Genomic DNA, 20228 nt, shown 5'->3' with positions numbered 1-20228 from the left:
TTAATTATGGGGATCTATATTTACATTTTATTTGTCTAACATTCCACACTCAAAAACACCTCTATTACTTTAATGCCCATTTAAATGGTCAAACTGGTTTTAATCAGACTTGAAAGAGTCCTTAGAATATAAATTACATGCATTGATAACATGCATTAGCTTTGAAAGCTAGGAACTACCAGTTATGCTCTGAAAATGGATTCTCCATGTCATTGCTAAATTCTTCCACATTTGTGTTCTTCATGTAAATTCATCTTTCTGTAAAAAACGATTCTTAAACCCTTGCTGTAAGAAAGCATCATATACCTAGGAACAGAACTTTCAACAGACAGCTCAGACCTATGGCAATCCTTAGCCTATGTAATTTCCTTCTTCTGTTTGCATGACACCCTCACCACAAGGAATGAAACCCCATTTACAATTATAAACCAAATCCAGCTCTCAGTTTTGTTTTTCATTTTTAAATATGAGGAGGCACAGGGACTGCTACACACCATTTCTGACTGCAGCACATGACTCCACAATTGCACCACTAAAAGGAGGAGAACAGGGAACCAAGACCAGCTGCCACTGAATTAACGCAGCACCTGCTGCTGCTGTGCATATCATGGTGTTCATGAGAGCACTGCAAACTTTTCCTTCCAAAATGCACAGTATTTAGTTTACCCAGCAAAACAAAAAAATTAGCAATTTAAATAAAGTATTGACTCCTTTATTCCATAACATAACATAACTATTTAGGTATTTTAAGATTTAGTATCTAGCTAACATAGTCTGTCTGCTTTTATCTGTCTTAGCTCTGTACTAAGCTGCAGAAATAGTTTTTCTTTCTTTTTCCTCAAAAGGAAATGATTGCACATCCACTTGATGCTCCTGGATGTACTACATTTTTAGGTTTAGACATTAGAAGAGGTTGGCTGATTTTAAAAGAACACTGACAGCTCTTTTCTCCCAAAGAAAAAAGTCACTGATGATGTGCCCACCCTCTCAATAACCTCAGCCCTGAACAGAGCAACACCATTCCTCACAAATTAAGGCATATGCAAGAATCACAGGATAAAACAAATTTTATCCTCCAGTTAATACACAATTGCTAATGACAGTTAAATTAGTAATTGAAATATTATTCCAAAAATACCTGTACGTCTAACATGGCATTAGAAAGCTGAGCATGCTTACGTCTTTAGGATAGTGTTACACATCATGCCTCTGATGGAATTTAACCTCCTGCAAGCAACCTGCAAGCAAAGCCTACTCACCACCTCAGCAGTATTTACAGGGTATTTTACACCAACTCCCTGAAGAGCTGCTGCATTTCTCCTTGGAATAAAAACTTCTGACTTTTAGTCCTGTGTATAAAGTTTCATTTTAAACAAAATATGTTGCACTGAAGTCAACATATTCGAGTCAAGTCATGCCTTGTGTAACATCAAAACTACCTATAATTAAACCTGTGAGACTTTGGGCTGAATTGCAAGTATTTCTCATGTTGCTAAGGAAAATTCTTCCTTGTGATCACAGTATCAGTGTCAGCAGCTTATCAGCTCTCAGCTTCTCACAGCTGTGTTGTAATAACGTCTTCTAGTAAAGACGTACTCTAAAGAAATCAGGAAAATGGAAGATTGAATTCTCAACACCTTGGGAAACTTTCTATATTTGTGCTCCTAAGAAGTCATTTGTGCCATATACATTTTCTACCAGACTGCAGCTTGGTCTATTATATTAAGTTGTTCACTTTGGTCTCTCTCACTTCCTGGTTCTCACACTAGCACAATATGTGGGGCTTTTTAAAGCCAGAATACATTAAGACAAAAGGAAATCTCGTATTCCAGACTTTCTTTTTTGATCTTTCTTAGAATGCATGTTTAATACTGTATTTTTGACTTTTTTCTTTCCCCTGCTCCTTTTTAAAACAAAACATTACTTTCAAGCTGGCTTACCAGTTTCACTTTAGTCACTGAGGGAAGTTTATCAAAATAGCATGGAATGGGTACTCAAAAATCATTGAAAGAAAAGAGCATTAAGCAGCTAATTTTTGTGTCCTATCTCACTACCACTCCTTTGCACTCTCTAATGGCTGTTTAAAACACCAGGACATCTTAGGCAATCTTTAATTAAGACTTGCAATAGTCTCCAAAACTTGAGAAATGAGAGCTTTATTTCCTGAAGCAGATGAGGAACCTTAGGTGTGCATCAATGAGTGCTGTCAGTGGAGCCTGACACACTCCTTCAATTAGCACATGATGGTAATAAGGTAAAGTGTATTCTGTGTGTGCCAGAGGGTTGGGAGGAAAGAACCACAGTTCACTTTTTGATTTCAGTGGCACAAGATGACAGTGGGAACTGCAGAATAAGATCAACATCTGTTAGAGAATTTCATCTCCTGATCCAACAGGGTAATGGTCAGCCTTAAAAAATGCACTTTAAAAACATAAAGTGTTTCTAATGATCCCAAAGTAAGAGCCATGGCAGGCAGTAAGCTGTACCATGTCACATTTTTAAGCCATTAGACATCAGCTTGGATTCAAGACTCCCAGGCCTAGACTGATTGCCTAAATTTCTTTCTGAAATCTTCACTGGCTGCACTTTCTCTTTTCTGTTTGCTTGTTATATTGAGATGTCTGAACAGCTCTGCTAGAGGGAAGGTTACGTAAGTCTGGAGGCTAACAAGTCCATTTGGCAAGATATGAAGTGAGCAGCTAGTGCAATCCATGAATTGCACTAAGAGATTTATGTCCAAACCAGGAAAGGCAGAAATCCAATTTTATAATTACTCAGCCAGAACCATTCCAAGCTAGCAATTACCCAAAAAGAAGAGCAAACTTTGCAGCAGCAATGAAAACTAGAAATCAGAAAAGATGATCAGATGCATATCTCCTCTCAATAAAATAGCTTGGCTTACATTTCCATTTAAGTATCAGTATGAAATCCGTCCATAGTGGCTATCAAATTTAAACTCATTAAATGAAAGCAAAAATAACTTTGAAGGGTTGGCTGTGGTGTTGGATACAGACCCTTTTATACCCCCTCACCTGAGCACTAACTTGCATTTTATGTCAATGGATTTAGTTAATACCTAGTATGGCCACAATTCAATTTTAGCAGTTCAGAAGCCATACCAATTGTCTTTGGTGATATAGCTGTTAAACAGACCTAGATAAAGGCTGTTTGTAGGCCAGTTTGCAGTTTTGGTCACCTCATAGCATACAACAGAAAAAAGCTTACTTTCCAACGCCCACATGCTACTTATAGAGAATTCTTACAGTCATTCCTTCAGTTTAAGAAGATTTCAGCCTGTGGCTATGTGAAAAATTATTTACCCTAACCAAAGAAGGTAAGCATTCATCAATATAAAGTATAACTGAGCTATTTCAGGATTTAAATCAGAGAAGTCTATCAAAACAATGGAGACGTCAAAAATATGGAAAATTTGTTTTCATTTTTCAAGACAGAGCCATAAATAAAAAGAAAAGTACCACTGGAAAGGTTCTGCTAGTCAACACTAATATATTTTAGTAGTAGCCCATGTTTCAAACCAGCACTGCAGTTCCATTTCTCTGTCCCCCATACCAGCAGATACATGGAACCCATCTGTGCCCCAGGAAGCCCTCGTTGTAGGAGTAAGAGGATATAAATTCATTTTAATTCCATTGACAGAACACAGCTGCTACAACTCTCTACAGTAACCGGCTTTTCCAGAGGCTTTTTATAATCAATTCTCCTGGCTGGTGAGGTAGCAGTGGTCAGACTGGCCAACACTTTAATTTGGGGATTTTTCCCTTTCTGCTCTAGCAGGTCAGCTGTGGGACAGGGCTCCTGCATTCCCCTGTGAGATCTCATCAAGAAATGGGAGCTGAGTTAGTGCCTCTGCCCTGCTGCCTCAGCTCTGGCTCCCAGAGTTTGGCAATTCATTTGCCTGGGCATTGAGGAGAGGGAGCTGCACTTCATAAACTTAAAGATGTTGGCTGTCAGGAGCCAAGAAGCATTTAGCTCTGCAGAAATCATGTTCACAGTTCTGCTCACTGCAGTTGTCTGGGTAATTCCCCCCATATGCACAAGCTGAGCACTAAATTCACACATCCCAAATAAGGGGGCTGGGTTGAAATATGATTCAAGTGCATAAAAGTCTCTTATCCATATTTGGAAATATTACTTTCAAAGGTCTCATGCTATCTCAAAAAATGCTAAATGAGCCAGTTTCAAGAAATACATCACAAGAAACACCTAACTATTTTAAGAATATTTACAACCCCAAATATATTCATTTAAATCTCTTACCAACCACAATCTCTTTCTGTATTTCTTTAATTTTTAAGCACAGGTAACTGGTAAGCAATACCACACATAAGGCTATGCTATGATTTACATATAAACCAAAATAAAATCCTTTTTTTCCAGAAATAGCCAAATTCCCTGTCCACTTTCAGCTTAGCAATTCTTCACTTTAAGTGGAAAAATCTTCTATTCAAGTATTTATTAGCTTTTGCAATGTGGTGATTAAAAAAAATGCTTTCTTTTCAATTTCTCCTCTGTGTCTAAATATGAGTCTAAAAAGTTTATATTCTTTTATGTTGTTTGTGAACAACCGCAAACTTTGCTCACGTCACAAACTTCTCACAGAATCTGACATGAACCACTTCATTCCAAAACAGAAATCAGATACAGAAGGAATTACTCTCCTTAATCAGGACAACATTGATAAATAATGCAAAATGACCACCACCCCATCACATTTTCCATAAAATCACAACATGCTCGTTTACAGTAGGAGGCATCTGATTCTCGAGGTGAAATAGCCATCGTAGAGCAGTGGGACAATATTGTTTGGTTTAAGCCTCTGGGACCTGTCATAGCACAAAATTGTACCATATAAAAATGACAGATGAGTTCTTCCTCTTCAAAGCAGACACATACCACTGCACTAAAACTGTAACAACAGCACAAAGTCATAAGACTACCTCTCTCCCTCTTTTCAGGGCTCCACAGCAGCTTGGGGTCAGAGAACAAGAACCCAAAACCTACTCAATCTTTCCCAGTTCCTCTTGCATCGAAGGCCATCTAATTTACAGCCCAACTTTCCCATTTGGAAAATGGGATAATATCCCTTTTCATCCTCAGAAAAGCTCTGCTTGATGCCAACAGATGCTGTAAGGTCTTGGAGATATTCTTGTTTTAAAAAGCAAGCCCATCCCATATCTCTCTTTCACCACAATTCTCTGTTACAGAAGGCTGGTTTTTTTGCATATTGGCACAGTACTGAATTGCTCTCTCTGAAGCTTCCCACTGTACACCACATATGAGAACAGCACAATAAACAAGTCACTCATGGTCATTTTACAGTAACTATGTCAATTCTGCAATAGGCAGTTGTAAAGCATCTCTGACCAATTTTAGGTATTGCTGAAAAACCCTTCTGGAACCAAGCTCCTTCATATTTATGCCTCTAGGCTGAGAACATCTGTACATGGGCATTTTGATTTATAGTTCCAAATTGGCACATTTCACTGTTTCGGTAGACATACTGAGAAGGACTTATTCTCAAGCTAAGAAAGCTCAGGTGTATCCAGCTGGATGAAGATGAAGCTACTGCTTGGCAGACATCTTAGTGCTTTATTGAAGACAGATTTAAGAAAGCAAAGCCTATTTTTCTTAAACAGAAAATTTTGAATGCTTGAAAAACAACCATAAGCTCTTTTTAATCTGCTTTCATTAGGTTTCTGGGCATTGGACACATTCCTGGTCACTGCTATATTTATTTTATGTTTATCAATTAGATGCATGTTTCTGTTAAAATGGCATCCTTTTTATGAGTGATTATTCAAATTTGAAGAGATACAAGAGGAAGTTCTAAATTGGTTCACTAACTTTCCAAGATAATTTTAAAGATTACACAAGTTAGAAAATTCTGGGTTATATTTGTCACATTCTGCAGAAGCTTCCTTTCCTACCCACAGATCTGAGCTCTAGAGATTACATTATTACAGTCATAGAAAGTAATGAAAATCGGAAGTGTGATTAAGCACCAAAGAGACACAGCTACATGACACTGCTGGAGATGATACTCAACAGAGCAGGACATGAAAGGATCACCTGAAAGAAATGGCTGAATTTAGGGATTTGAAGGGTGACAAATTTAGGTACATTCCCCTCTATCATGGCACTCAAACTAGTTCCTATTCTGGAATTTCAGAAATCTTGGTAAGTAAATCAAGATCAGCAGTACGAATTTGACCAGGTCAGTATGAAGGGAATGAAGAACAGCCCCACAGCTCTCAGTTCTTAGTACCTGCACCGAGGGATAGACAGCTACAAAGGACTGCAGGCCAGGCTCAGAGCCACAGACTGAATTTGTGAACCACTAACTTTGTACTTTTCTCATTATGGGTAGTTTATGGTGGCATTGAGGGACATGGTTTAGTGCTGAACTTTGCAGGGCTGGGTTAAGGGTTGGACTCAATGATCTTAGAGGTCTTTTCCAGCCTAAGTGTTTCTATGAGACTATGTTTCTACAGGTTATGTCAGAACATTTACGTTACGTAAACATAAGTCTTTTGAAAACATACTTTCCATGTAAAAAGTTCAAAAGTTACAAAGGAAGAAAGAAAAAAATAAGAGGCTTTTTAATCCTTTAAAACTAAAAGAAAACTACTTTCATTATCATATTTTTCAGAGACCAGTCAGGAAAATACTCATATGTGCCAAAAAACATTAGATATTCTAGCCTGAGAAAGAAGAGATCTTAAAGTAAATACATAATATGGGATCATAACCAAATGACACTCTGCTTCAAATTTTCTCAGTTTCTATGAACTCTTGTGTTTGTAAGTTGCCAGCTCATAATTTTATCATACACTAAAAGAATTTGGAATTTTTAAAGCATAAGCTCTAGTACTCATTACAAAAATAATCTAGATTTAATTTCTAATATTTGATTAAGTAAAAAAAGTCTTGAAGAGTCCTAAACCATAACACAATTTTTGTCTCGTGATTTCTTACATCATTCATTTTAAATGTTTATGCCTGGGAATACTGCATGCTTGCAAGGAAGCTATGTGAAACATTAATTTTAAAAATGGATGTCAATTTATTTCAATCATACCTGTTAAGCTGGTATTCAGATAAGTAAAAGAAACACAAGAGTACTTTAAATTTATCTTTCAATTGTGTGAACGTTCTTAGCATGCTTTGTTCTGGCAAGTTAACCATATGTACTCAGAAGCCAAGATATACAGCTCCACTTGAAACAAACTGGTAACAGACTACATAACAAGGCCATAGAGAAGACAGAAGAATTGGAGATGCAATGTAAATGTAGTAGTAGTAGAGAACTGAGTCTCTGGTGACTAGTATGCCAGGAGTATGGAGATAGGAATCTGTCAAAGTCAGCACAGGTAGAGAAAGAAGACATCTCCAGCATTTTTCCATTTCAAACCTACACATAAAATCCAAAATTGCCCTAAAAATATTAAATTAACTTTATAAAGTTGACAACAATTTTGTCATCTACAAGATAGATATAGTGAATCACTGTAAGAAAATCTATGCCAGTAAATCCCCAGTTACTGAGCATCCTGACATAAATTCCCTTGTTCATCTGCACATAACTGGTATTTTTATCTTTGGAGCACTTTAGTGGTTTTCCAGCTCAAACACTACAACAATCATTGGGTTTTATTTATTTTATTTATAGAACTCCATTAATCCACAAATGAAAACATGGGAATTTTATCTGGCTGCCTATTATGTCATTTCAACTGTTTTTCCTGGATATTTTTTAACATCTTTTTTGTATCTCCTTCTTATTTTTAGTAACTGGCAAATAACTATTTGCTATCAGACAAGATTAAAAGAGCAGTTCTAAAACTTGTTCGGAGGAATGTGGTAATTCAGATATAAATCAGCATGCAATTTCAGTATTGCTGAAGAAATGGGGGCTTCCTCACATCTTTTTAGGTTCCAGATTTTATTTGCATGAGTTACATTTTCGAAATTCAGTTGAGTGGTCTTGAGAGTTTTTCCTTATGATCTTTTCCTCAAAGATATATAGTAAACAGTGCAAAAGCAGGAACTCAAATGCCATCATCAGTAATAATAATTTTACAGTTAGACTCAACTACAAAATGATGCTTAGAAATGCTAAACAGAAGTTTTCTGCAATGAATGTCTGTAATTCGGTACTCAAACAAGTATTTAAAAACTAGGCTTTATATTTAGGAAGGTGGAATTTAACTTTCATCACATCTCCAGCATTTTTTTTTTACTAGCACAACTGTCTTTCAGTAAAGAAACAATAAGAGACAGAAAGATTCCAGCACTCTTTGCTTTCTCTATGAATGAAGTTAGAAGCTGGAGCAAAGAGGCTCTGAAACAGAGGCTCTGAAGCCAGTTGGCTTTGTTGAACTTAATCTTTTTTCAAAAATCAAGTGTTTCATATGCAGTCCAACTGTATGACCTCTACAGTAATTCAAATGCAGTGCTCAGTTGCCAGAAATATGCTCATGCTAGCAAGCAGCAGCTGGAAAACATTAGTTTCAATGGTAAACCAGGGTGAATATCAGTATCTGCAAGTTGATAGCCAGAGAAAAGAAATATTGCAGCTATATATGACCACCTGCCTATACAGATTGAAAGCAATTAAGTCTCTTCTCAACTGAGCGTCACTCTTCTCAGAATACTTTGATGACTTTCAAACAGTAATTAGAAAGTTAGTGGAAGCAAATTTTTCACATTTGCAAGATACACCACCATTTCTCCACTGTAAATTGCTGAGATTTTCAGCCTCCCCTTGACTAGCACCTCAGCACGATGCTGAGTAGAAGAATGCACCACAGAGCCTAAGAAAGTTCAGCACATGGAATTAGGCACGTGGAACAAAAGACTCAATGCTCAGCTGCAAAAACATTCAACAATTAATTAAATATTTACTACAGAAGGATGAAATTAAAAGCCTGAGTTTCCATTAGCTGTCTGTAACTCTACCTTGGACTTATGTCTAAGAAAATATAAAGGCCTGTCGTTCCTCATGTGACATGATCAACCACTTTACAGCTCTGTTAATAAGTAGACAGGAAAAGAGACCAACAAGAGAACAATTTTGTGCACGTATCCATTTTTTGTATTAAAATGAGAGACATTAGACTGAAATTAAGTTTGCCGAGAAACAAAGTCTAGAGCTTGTAGAAAGGCAATGAGACCCAAGAAAAGAGTGTTTTTCCCCCTTCCCTTGGTGCTGGAAAGGTAGAGGAAAAAAAGAAAAGAGAGTAAATGTTAAACGTTACTACTCTTCATTCCCATTCGGATGTGGGGACTCCATTGAGCTTGTCAGCCTGCACTTATTTTGAATCAGTAGTTACCCACAAGAAACAGGAATGCATCTCTGAAATGTTTATTTTCCCTTTAACACCTCGTATGGAGCTCTTGCAGCTCTGAAAGGATCCATGCTCCATTGCTGATCTTGCTAAGGTTTGAGAGACCACCAGCACTCCAAGACTCTGCATATTTATAAACACTATAGGATGAATAAACAATCACGACCTGAAATATGATGTCTACAGGAAGACACTTCCATAGAATTATTGTATGAACACCTCCAAGCCATACTTTTGTTCTTGGAGCATGATATTGCTGGGAGGTTTCTGTAGCACTAAGGAGAAACATTTCTTTCAGATATTAGCATAAATTTGGTAGTATAGGTTCATGGAGGTTAATATTCCTGTTCACCTAAATCCTCCTAAATTTTCAACTCTATTTTAAATGTTAAAATAAAATAAAATACACACTATCCTACCATATTATTTCTCCCTGAGAAGACACAGGACTTTGCATCTCATCTGGATTTGGTATCATGAGGTCACTCTGCATGGGAGACCTGGAAGCCTGAACAACCTGTACTTGGTTAATGCATTACATGGAAATGGGTTATAACATTTGTTAAATAGTTCTTACATTCCAGGCTAGGTTTTAACTCTTTTCTACAGCAGTGTTTTAGATCTCAAAATTATTAAGGCATAAGGGCACTAATCTGGACATTAAAAGGAAAGCTCTTATGTAGAATCTACAAGTTAAAGGCACAGAGGAAAGTTAAACCATAAGACTACTAGTCAGAACACAAGGTACTGAAGCATAAGTTATGATTGTAATTCAGAAAACTAAGTTACTCTATGATATTGTTCATAGTGAGCATAGTCTAATAGGAAATGTTTAACAAACAATGCCAGGAAAAGGTTACTAAACTGGTCCTGGTGATTTTCTGATAATTCAAATATTGTGTAAGTATTTGACAAATGGCAGCCATCTCTGCAGCCCCCAGGATTAACAGTCATTTTAGGATGGCACTGATTATTTTTAAGGTCAATCTGTATAAATGTTAAAGAGTGAAACTGCTTTTAAATCCAACAGACTTTGCAAAAGGAGAAAGGACAAAAGGGTGATCCTTTCCCCTCAGAACACTTCTGAAGAAAGGATGTCTTTTATCTGCTTTTAAGTAGATATTGGAAAATGGCAGGTTACCTCCCTCTCACTGTCTTTCCTCTGGTTTTTACCGTGCTCCTCACTGCAGAAATATCCAGCAAATTGTTCTAGCATGCAAGGTAGCGTGGACCGTGACACAGAGAAGGCAAGATGTCTTCTTTTCTAAGCAAAAACACAAATCAGCTTGTGTACAGGGTCAGTATGGTTCATATCATTCTCTATTACCATGACAGAGCACATCAAGCTTCAAGCTGTCCTATGCATGTTCAGCACAGGATGTGTCTCATTTTCTTTTTCCTGATGCCATATAACATCATCCTCCTGCTTCCTCTGCATTGGCTTGTAGCAAAAGATCCTATGAAAAGCTGGAATTGCAAGAAGTAAATGCACACTTTTACTCCAGGATGGAGGGGAGGAGAGGGACAAAAGAGAGAATAAAAACCTGGGCAAAAGGATATATAAGAAATCTATCCTTCACATGTTCAAAAAAACCAAGAAAATGCTAACACAAGAAGAGCCTTCACCTGTTTTTGCATGGGATCTTTGCAAACAAAAAATTCTCCCCACCCATAAGTGGAAGTTGCATACACTAGTATGTACCTGTTGTACACAGATAGGATGTTGTACACCCTGGACTAGATAAGAAAGGTACAGAATTAGCAAAACACCAAAACAAAACAGCAAACCAACAAAGAACAAAAGCTCTCTCAGACCAGTAGTAGCAATTCTGGCAATGGAGCTCAGCATCTCTTTGGGCACAAGGCTTGCCCAAGTGCCTGGTGTCATCAGGGAAGTGGCACAGTTTGAATGCACAAGCCAAGCCAAGCTAAGCCGAGCAGGCATCAAGTGAAATCTAAGAAAAGTGCACAGAGAAAGGTGCTCTGTGTAACCCATTCTTGGTAAATGGCTGCTCAGTGCACTTGGGTTGAGATGTAGGACTGACCCAGGAACCTGAGCAATCTACATTCATCAGAAGAGGGGCATGAAATTGTTAAGTAGTTTGACAAAATCTGCACTTCCAGTTTAATCTAGAGCAGATAGAAAATAGTAGAGTCACTTAGCAATGTAATTTTTTTCTGCTTTTATTTTAAGAGATAGATGAAATTAGAGACAATAATCTACATCTCTAAAACTACTTTTATAATTGTTCATATTGCTATAGTTGCATAAACTTCATTTGTATGTTGGAAGTGATTTCTGTGCATGTTTTCTGTGACAAGAAGGAATAATAACAGTCTTCTGTTCTTCTCTGTCTGTTATGCTGTATGTCACATTTTGGTCCGTACAGTACCTTTCGTAATTTACCCTCCCCTTTTACTCCCCTTCACTTTTCTAAAACACAGCTGTCAAGATCTTCAGTATCAAAGAAATTCCCAAATTCTTTCACTCTCAAGGATCTTACTGTCTATTACACTGCTTACAACGTCAGAGTGGTATTCTGTGGAACAAGGCTGCTTTAAGAATATAGCTGCCACTATCTATTGACACAGGAGACTTTAAAACGAGAATGTAGTAAGAGACAGAGTTCAAGAATTGTGCACCCAGTCCAGCTGGAGAACATACAAACATCTTACAACTGTCTCATTAAATGAGTTCAGGGAAAGGGCATTGCTAAAAATGAAGAACAAATGTCTTGATTTACAGATCTACAGAGCATTTGCTACAGTACATTAAACAGCAACAGAAGTTGTTTTTAATTCAGGCTCTTTCTCTGAGAAGCACATAATGACACCAAATCACTGCAGCTAAGGACGATCCCAGAAACAACATGTACAGAGTAAGTCATTTGTGCTACGTTTTACTTAAAGCCCATAGCAGTAGAAGGTGATGATGGCAGAATGGTTATGTACAAAATATTGCTGCAGTTACTAAAATCAGGACTTTTAATCCTTACCCTTCCCTTTCTGACCACTGCCTGTCCAGAAGCCAGGAGATGCTCTCAATGACCACCAAGCTGCTCAACGTCCTGAGCAATGGTATGTCACCACATTTAAAGGACTCAAATACATGCATATACACAGTAGGACGGAAGATCAGAGATTGCACAATCATATCTTCACAGTAGGGACATTCAAATCAGAATACTGATTTACCATTTACCAGCTGGTCAATACCATTCGTACTGGTTGTTGAATAAAGGCAGTTTGTCGTCTGCAGTGTGCACATACCTCTGTGAAAGAGTTCTGTGTCGGGGCAATTGCTTCTGAACTGCTACTCTTCCCAAAGTTGCCCAAGCAACTTCCCACACATTTTATTTCTCTCTCACTGCAAAAGGCCATGCAGCACAGGGCACATAGCCCAGATCCCACTTGGATGGATGTGAAGCATTGTCAAATGCATCTGCCATGGTGAAACCAGGTCAATATGTTCATGGCTAATTTAAAAATGAGCTGCTTGGATTTGTGACTTTGGGAGAGGGGCAGCAGCTCATTTCTTTTAGGCACAGAATTAGTTAACTTTCTGCAGCTAAGCAGACTATCAGAAAAAGACTCACAGGATTATAAGGATCATGTATCCATGGTGATTTTAATAAGAAATCTTACTTGCAGTAGAATAGATAGAAGCAAGAAACAGAATCAGGCTTCTCATATGATTTATTTTAGTTCGCCTCCTAGGAAGTAGAATGTTACTGGTCTGATTTGAAGCCAAAAATTGTAAGCCTGGATCAAGTTCCTGAAGTTCAAACTCAACTATATTCTACTCTCAAAAACCAGGATACTGTGGCTGTCTTTATCTTGAACATACCAGTTCTCTTTGGTAAATTGCTTATAATGTACTAAGCCAAGTTTTGACAGAGTCATGCTGTGAACATTAATTTCATCAACATAAGTATCTTGCTTTGACTGCCCTGTTTCTTTTCCTGTAGCTTTCTGACAGAGCAGTATTCATGGTACTTCTGTTCCTTCCCAAGGCCTCCAACATTTAAGAGCACTCAGGTAAAGTAGCCTAATATAGATATACCTAATTTTGTTAATTCTTCAGCCAGGAAAGAGGAGGAGTCCTGGATACGTCAGGATGCTGTGTAGGGGGAAAAAAGCACTAAACAGTTACAACTTTCATTTGTATTTATATTTAAATTGTAGTATTATAACTCCTTGCAGCTGATTGCAACATTTTCTTAAAAAGTTCATTGTTACTGTTTATTTTGACAAGCTTGTCTATCAAGCATTTTTAAAGTGCTTGCTACCACCAAATTCCTCAAGATCCAGCAGTACCAGAACATTTGGACTTGCAATACCTATGGGATTCTGTGACTGAAGTGTCCAACTGCAGGTGTGTCCTGAGCAGTGAAGCTATTTATGACGCTATTCTATGTCTATTTGGTTTCCCCCATGGCCTACAGCTATATTTTACTCAGTGTCCTTGCTCAGTCAGAAAAGTAGAATTTGATAGAAAGACTTGTAAGAATACAGAGAAAAGAGACCTGTTTGCATTGAGACTGACTCTGTAGGAGGGAGATATCATGGTTAGAATTTTAGGCTTGAATGAGCTAAGACTGGAATAGAAATTATGTTAAGACTTCTGAGAAAAGGACTCTGACAAATGGCAAACCAGCAATGAAATGTTTGCATTCCTTTTGCAAGGTCCAATAGCTCTGTTCCCATAGCTACTGTATGTTGAGATGGATGATGTAGCTACAGCAACAGAGCCAACATCCATGTTCAGTGTAAATTCCTAAGTCATTACTTAATCCTTCTTTTACCTCCCTGCAAACTTCTAAAAGAGGAAAAAAATAGGATTATCTTGTTCTTTGAATGAATTAAAACTTTGCTAAAAATACTAGAATTAAAAGATCCACTGCAGACAACTGGTACTAGAACATGCCTCCCTGACACAAGTTGCCTCATCCAATGATTCCCCTCTCCACACTGACTGAAAACCATTGCTTTTTTGCTAAAAGAAAGCTGTCTCTGCCCACCTCAATCGGTGATGTTTGGCAGTCTGCAGGTCTTCCAGGTCCCATCATATTCAAGTGCAGCACACAACCACTTATGAGCCAATTCTTCCATTTGGTATATTTGGTTGTTTCTTATCCCCCACCAACCACGACAGTTTTGAAGATAAAATTCTACTCAGAAATCATGCACTTTTTCATAGCAACTATTTGTTTCTACTTAACAGTGCTAGTTCCCAACATAAAAAATGGGAAATATTTCATCAAGCACAGAAAGTGTTGTTTAAAGCATAGTCTTTTAATCTTCAGCATGTTATTTCCCATGTGATTGCCAACTGGATAACATTTGGTGAGCCAAGGGCATATTTTTTTATATGTATGTACAACTAAAAAGAAAATAGTTTTAAGTTTAACCCAGTATGGTTTCTGCTTTATTGCTTCAATTCAAGCCCCACCAAAAAAAAGGAGCCTCATCTAGGAGGATTTATATTGGGTCCTTAAGAGGAATAGACAGCACAAGCCTTGATTTCCTAAGGATCCCGTACAAATATATGCCCTACCATTGCAAAATGCCAATGTGAATATACCAGCAAAAGCCAGCACCCTGAGCTCTACCTAATTTTGTTTCAATGTCCTATTTAAAACCAGGGTTTTTACTAAGCTACATAATCTTAGTCAAGTGGTCAGTCTTTGCTAGAACTCTAAAAGGATTAAGCAACGCTTAAGCCCTGATTTAGCATAAATTAATCTGTAACTGTTGATTAGAAGAGCACTAAAGCAGTTTTATGTTAAAGTCAACCTTAGAATATTCTCAATTGGAAAAAAAAAAAATATCCTCACTGTTTAGAAATAATCTCACAAAAGTCCATAAGGCAGCAGATTCTCAGTGTAAATATTTAAACTTTTAATAACAAGATGTTTAGGCAAGCTCATAAATCCATGTGTGGCATAACTACCCAACATCTACACTGACGTTGCTAATTTTGGTTTGTGTGGACAGAAGAAAGGCTCAAGTAAATACTGCAGAGCATTTTTTTCCATACCTTGTCTTTCTGTCAGGTCAGAATTGCTAAAGCCTTTCAGAGACATTCAGTTAATGCCAGAATAATTTTTTTTTTTTTCTGTCTGAAAAGGTACAGCACAACAGCATGTAAGCAAAGTGTTATTCAACAGATTTCCATAAAAAAAAAAAAGTGAAAAAAAATACAAACACAGGCCAATTTCAGCATTTTCAGGGGAGAAGATGACCATGCAGGTTCTGAGAAATTACCATTTTGTAGATGAGGTTGGTGTGCCTCTTCCCTGGTCCCCAGCATTACAACATATCTTTCCCACACCCCAGGGCACAACTTCTGAAAGAGGAAAGTTTCACAACAGGCGCCAGCATACCACACACCGGCCTGGGACAGCAGAAGTGATGCAGGAAGTGAAACTACCGTAAGTTCACAAGTTTTCTAATATACAGCTGAATATAGACACCATCTAGCTGGAAGGAAAGAAAAAAAACTAGAGTTGATTGGGTTCATGCCATGCTCAGAGCAAAGAATTTAATGGGGTTTTAAATCACTTCACAGGTAGCCAAACTGGTTGATATTCAGCATGTATTATGTTTTGTAAAGAGAACTTACAGGTAATATCTCTCCTATTTTTGTTTTCTTGACAAACTGTATGAGCTTTGGGCAATCTAACAAAATGAGAACCTTGTAGGTCACCAGGTCATCACTAACCTTGATGTTGTAATACCTTTGAAGTACTGCAGCAAAACTCATTTAAACATCTAAGGCCAGCTATCAGGTTGCACGGGCAGAGTTCTCAATATCTACAAATTTAGGATGATTGTAGGCTCTGAACTAATTAACAGCAGAACTGAATATAGGCTGCTCCAAACAAAATCTGCATACACACAGGCATTCAGGCACGACTGGAATTTCAATCAGAACCAGGGAAGGCTTCCTAAGGCACAGAAGTCTTTGCCACCACTCTGAAAGTAATAGTTCTGAGGCCAAAAGGAAAGAGGAGATCATCAACATTTTTTTTCAATATTTGAGATTCTACCTGCATACTATGGTAATGGAAAACCTGTCTGGTACAAGCCTAAGCAAGGAGAAAAGAGGATTCAGAGGGTATTCTGCTGCTTCCAGACCTAAACACATACATGTTTTCACCTCAATTTTAACATCAGATTCTCTAAGAATCTGGATGACCAGGACGTCTTCACATTGTGTCTATTCTATGAAACCAACAACTACACATTATAAGGAACTGGGTCTACCTCATCTGAATTTGGCTTGCTTTATTGACTAAAAAATAATTTGACAAAAAGAATCTCCATAGGACAGAAGGCAAGCTGCAGTTGCAGGGAATGCTAAGGTTTGACCTGCACACTGGCCACTGCAAGGGGATAGACAGGAACTCCAAATGAATATAACCTTTTCAATATAGTGACAAACCCTGAAAAAGTGAAGTGCAAAACTGCAAAATAATTTGCTGTGGGATTGCCTTGGACATGCTAAAAGAAAGGAGTATCACTTCTTTCTGAAGGAGAGATGGAAATAACAGCAATAAAATTGGATTTTAATGCCAGAATATCAGTATAACGATTAACAATAAGGAATAAATTGTAAACTGTCAGTATCCTCAAAACTCAACACTACCAAGATAATTAGTTTTGTGCAATATAAAATAAATCTAGAAAAAGAAAACCTCCAAATTCAAGAGAACTTAAAGTGGCACTCTCATAGAGGCACCAGTCCTATTATTAAAAGCAGCTGTGGTACTTATTCCACTGTACACAATAAAAATGCCAGACCCAGGATAACATTTCTTTTGCTCTTCATTCAGTTTATTCCTTAAATTTTACACACTGATCCCTGGCATGGTTTGAAGGTGTCCCCGCCTATCTGAACTACACATTCTGGTGTGTTCAGCAATAAGCAGGGCTTTCTCACAGGACTGCAGTGGGCTTTTATTGCAGCAACAGAGACTCAGCACAATGATCTGAATGAAAAAGAAAGTAACACCTCACAGACACAGTCAACCCTATGACTTCAATCCTGCATTTATTTTAAGAAATGCAGTAACTTACTGTAGTCCACCTGTGGTAGGAAAAAGGTGTTTTTCACACAAGACCCTCAGAGCCAAGGCATTATTTGATAAATACTTTCACAGCTTCTCAAGCAAGCAACTGTCATCCTCTGATCGGTGTGTCAAAAATAAAGCTTACATAGATGGAAATGAAAATTCAAGTATAAACAGCAGGTGATCTGCACCCATCCAGCAAAACTAGCAAGAGAATTAATCAGTATTCTGGTAAGGAATCTGCAAGTGAGCGAGGTAGTATGGAGATCATTCCAGAGGCCATTCTAGTGACATAGTTCTAAAAGAGTTTGCCATTTTTAGTGATTCAGCCTTCTTGTGTCTTCAATAAAGAAAAGTAAAATTTTTAAGGTAAAACAGTGATGTGGACAATATTTAATCGGTATTATTTTAAAAGAATCAGCCATGTTGTCATGGAAAAAAAACCAACTTTATTCAGATATCTCCATTTTATATTTTTTTTTTTGTATGTGTGCACCAACAGATTAGAGAGTATTTAAGTTTCAAATGGATGCAAATAGAAGCTGTTTACAGTGAGCAGTTTGAAGTGACTGCTGGAGAACTCATCATTACTCAGTGTTGACACTAGTAGCCATGAGGTGTTCCAGGAATGGAAAAGAATTAAGAGCTGCTGATATGGGTGAAGTCATTCATGTGTAAGAACATATTCCAAAAGGCAAGATGCAAAAATAATAGCTGAAATTGTTCATTAGAGAGTGAAAAGCATCCTAAGAAATGACATGGGAAAAGATCATAACAGATCTAGAAGCTATCAAGAGATGACTGGTCTGATACACTTTCTATGCTTACTCAGTATTTGCAAGGTAAAAACTAGAGAGCTTTATGCAGCATAACACGGCTGAGCAAATTCAGGTCTCTGCACAGGTCTGTGAAACTGTGTTATGTAAGTTCTTTCCATTCTACATACCTCAATTACTCATTACTTCCAACATACCAAGCACACAGGAATTTTTCTCTGTATCCAAATGAATGTAGTTGCCAGCTAAAAGTAATTATTTTCTCCAGCAAAGGAAGTAATCCAGAGATAGAGACTTCTGCTTTGAGGTACTCATTTGCACTTCCCACTTGTTGGGGGAGGTTGTGGGGGTGTAAACTATCACAGAGATTTTCTTAACCCATGAGAGGATTTCAACTCAGTGCAGCTGAAGACGTGGCTGATGGTCAAGGAACAAAAGGAGCTCCTTGCTGAGGAATATGCTGCACTTGTGCACTCAGCGTGTGCCTCCTGGGCTCCACCCATTCCTATAGCCCACAGTGGAAAAGCTCATCCCAGAAAATTTAAGACATGTAAGAGAGGATTTAAAATAAACCTAAAGTAAGGAAGGACCAGTATTTTTTTGAGATGCTGCAAATACACAAAAGAATCACTGCCAGCTGGCAGGCTGGTGACCATACAGACTGCCAGAGTAAACTATCCTGTGCCCTGGCGCAAGATTTTGGCAAGCCTTGCCATGTCTATTGGAAGTATATTTCCCGTGAGCCTTGGCAGCACCAGTCAGTCTCTCACCTAATCTGCATCCAGGCAGGAGTGAACACAGGGAGAGGGGATGAAGAAGAACAGATGAGCACAAAGGGAAACCCATGGTCAATCAGGGGTCTGGGACTAACTTGCATCGTGTGGGAGGAAAGGAAGTAGAACTTAGATGGGAACTGACTGAAAGAAGAAAAGCCCTAAGATCCAAAGACATGCAGGATTTGGGAGAAGGTTGAGGAAAAGGCACAAGAGGGGTACTTAATGGCAGAGATGCCTGTGCCAATAGCACACTAGGGAGGGTTCAGCACAATAAAGCAATGTATTTGAAAGAAACAGTTGCTGTGATAAGGAATAGGACAATTGTAACAAATTGTAAGGGCAATGTCGACAGAGCAGGAACACAGAAGCCCCAGACAGGGGAAAATCACACTTTCAAGGGACAAGAAAAGATGAAGTTCTAGCCTGAGAGCTAGAGTGACTACAATCTTACCTACCTTCTTTTGGTTTGAAAATTGGGAGGTGGAGGGCCTCAAGGGGAAATAAGATAAAAGAGGAAGCAAACTGTTCAAGGTAGAAAGGCAATCCTTGATTCATACAAACAAATTTTGGTCTGTGTTCCAAACTCCACAGAGAATAAGAATATGTGCTTGTGCCTGCTTGCTGCCTTGCAAAGATTCATGAGGTCCTGGAAACAGCTAGGTTGGGTCTAGTACTGAACAGGAGTTAAAACCATGGAGTTTTGTACAATCAAAGTTCTCTCTACCAAGCCTTTCTCATCTGTGTTCTTTCCCATTGTCTGAGCTAATGAAGAATTATTGTCCATTATGCTGGTCCAGTCACAAAGCAGCTGCCCAAGAGGAACAGAGGTGAAACAATCTCCAGTATTGCAAAAAACCACACATATTGGCAGACAGCAATGGATTAAATATAAGCACAGGGTTCATCTGTTTTTCCATTCACTGTAGTATTTAATTCTATTAAGGTTATTTTAAATAAAGACCTCTCACTTACTACTGTAGGGAGATATTTTTTGAAGTAATTCCAGGATATTTTCACTATGCTGCTTTTTTTCTTCTTTTTCCCCTCTAATGGGAAATTCACACACACAAACACGCACGCACACACATGCCTCAATTTTAAGAAAGCATGAAAATTCTTTTATGTCCTCAAGGACTTGGCAAACAGGAAGATTTTTCAAGCAGAGGAATGGCCAGGCAGCAGCTTTTAGGTTTATGGACACAAAGGCCAGTGACATAAGGCACATACACTCTG

At 38.1% G+C, this 20228-nt stretch overlaps 1 protein-coding gene across 5 annotated transcripts in view; it reads right to left on the bottom strand.

Annotated features, from left to right (window-relative positions):
* The window catches only part of BASP1 (brain abundant membrane attached signal protein 1), a 50849-nt gene that overhangs the window by 10582 nt on the left and 20039 nt on the right, over positions 1 to 20228 (bottom strand). The window contains exon 1 of one of the 5 annotated variants that reach the window (XM_086898358.1): positions 18390 to 18559. The exons of the other annotated variants lie outside the window; for them this stretch is intronic. The gene's annotated coding sequence lies outside the window, so the exon portion shown is untranslated. Of the gene's footprint in view, positions 1 to 18389; positions 18560 to 20228 lie in introns of those variants that run through there. 5 annotated transcript variants of the gene reach the window in all.

This window comes from Cyanistes caeruleus, chromosome 1 (genome assembly GCF_971803275.1).
Source record: "Cyanistes caeruleus chromosome 1, bCyaCae1.hap1.1, whole genome shotgun sequence".
Lineage (NCBI taxonomy): Eukaryota > Metazoa > Chordata > Aves > Passeriformes > Paridae > Cyanistes > Cyanistes caeruleus.
The sequence above is the reverse complement of the archived record's forward strand: the minus strand, read 5'-3'. Positions and strand labels throughout refer to the sequence as shown.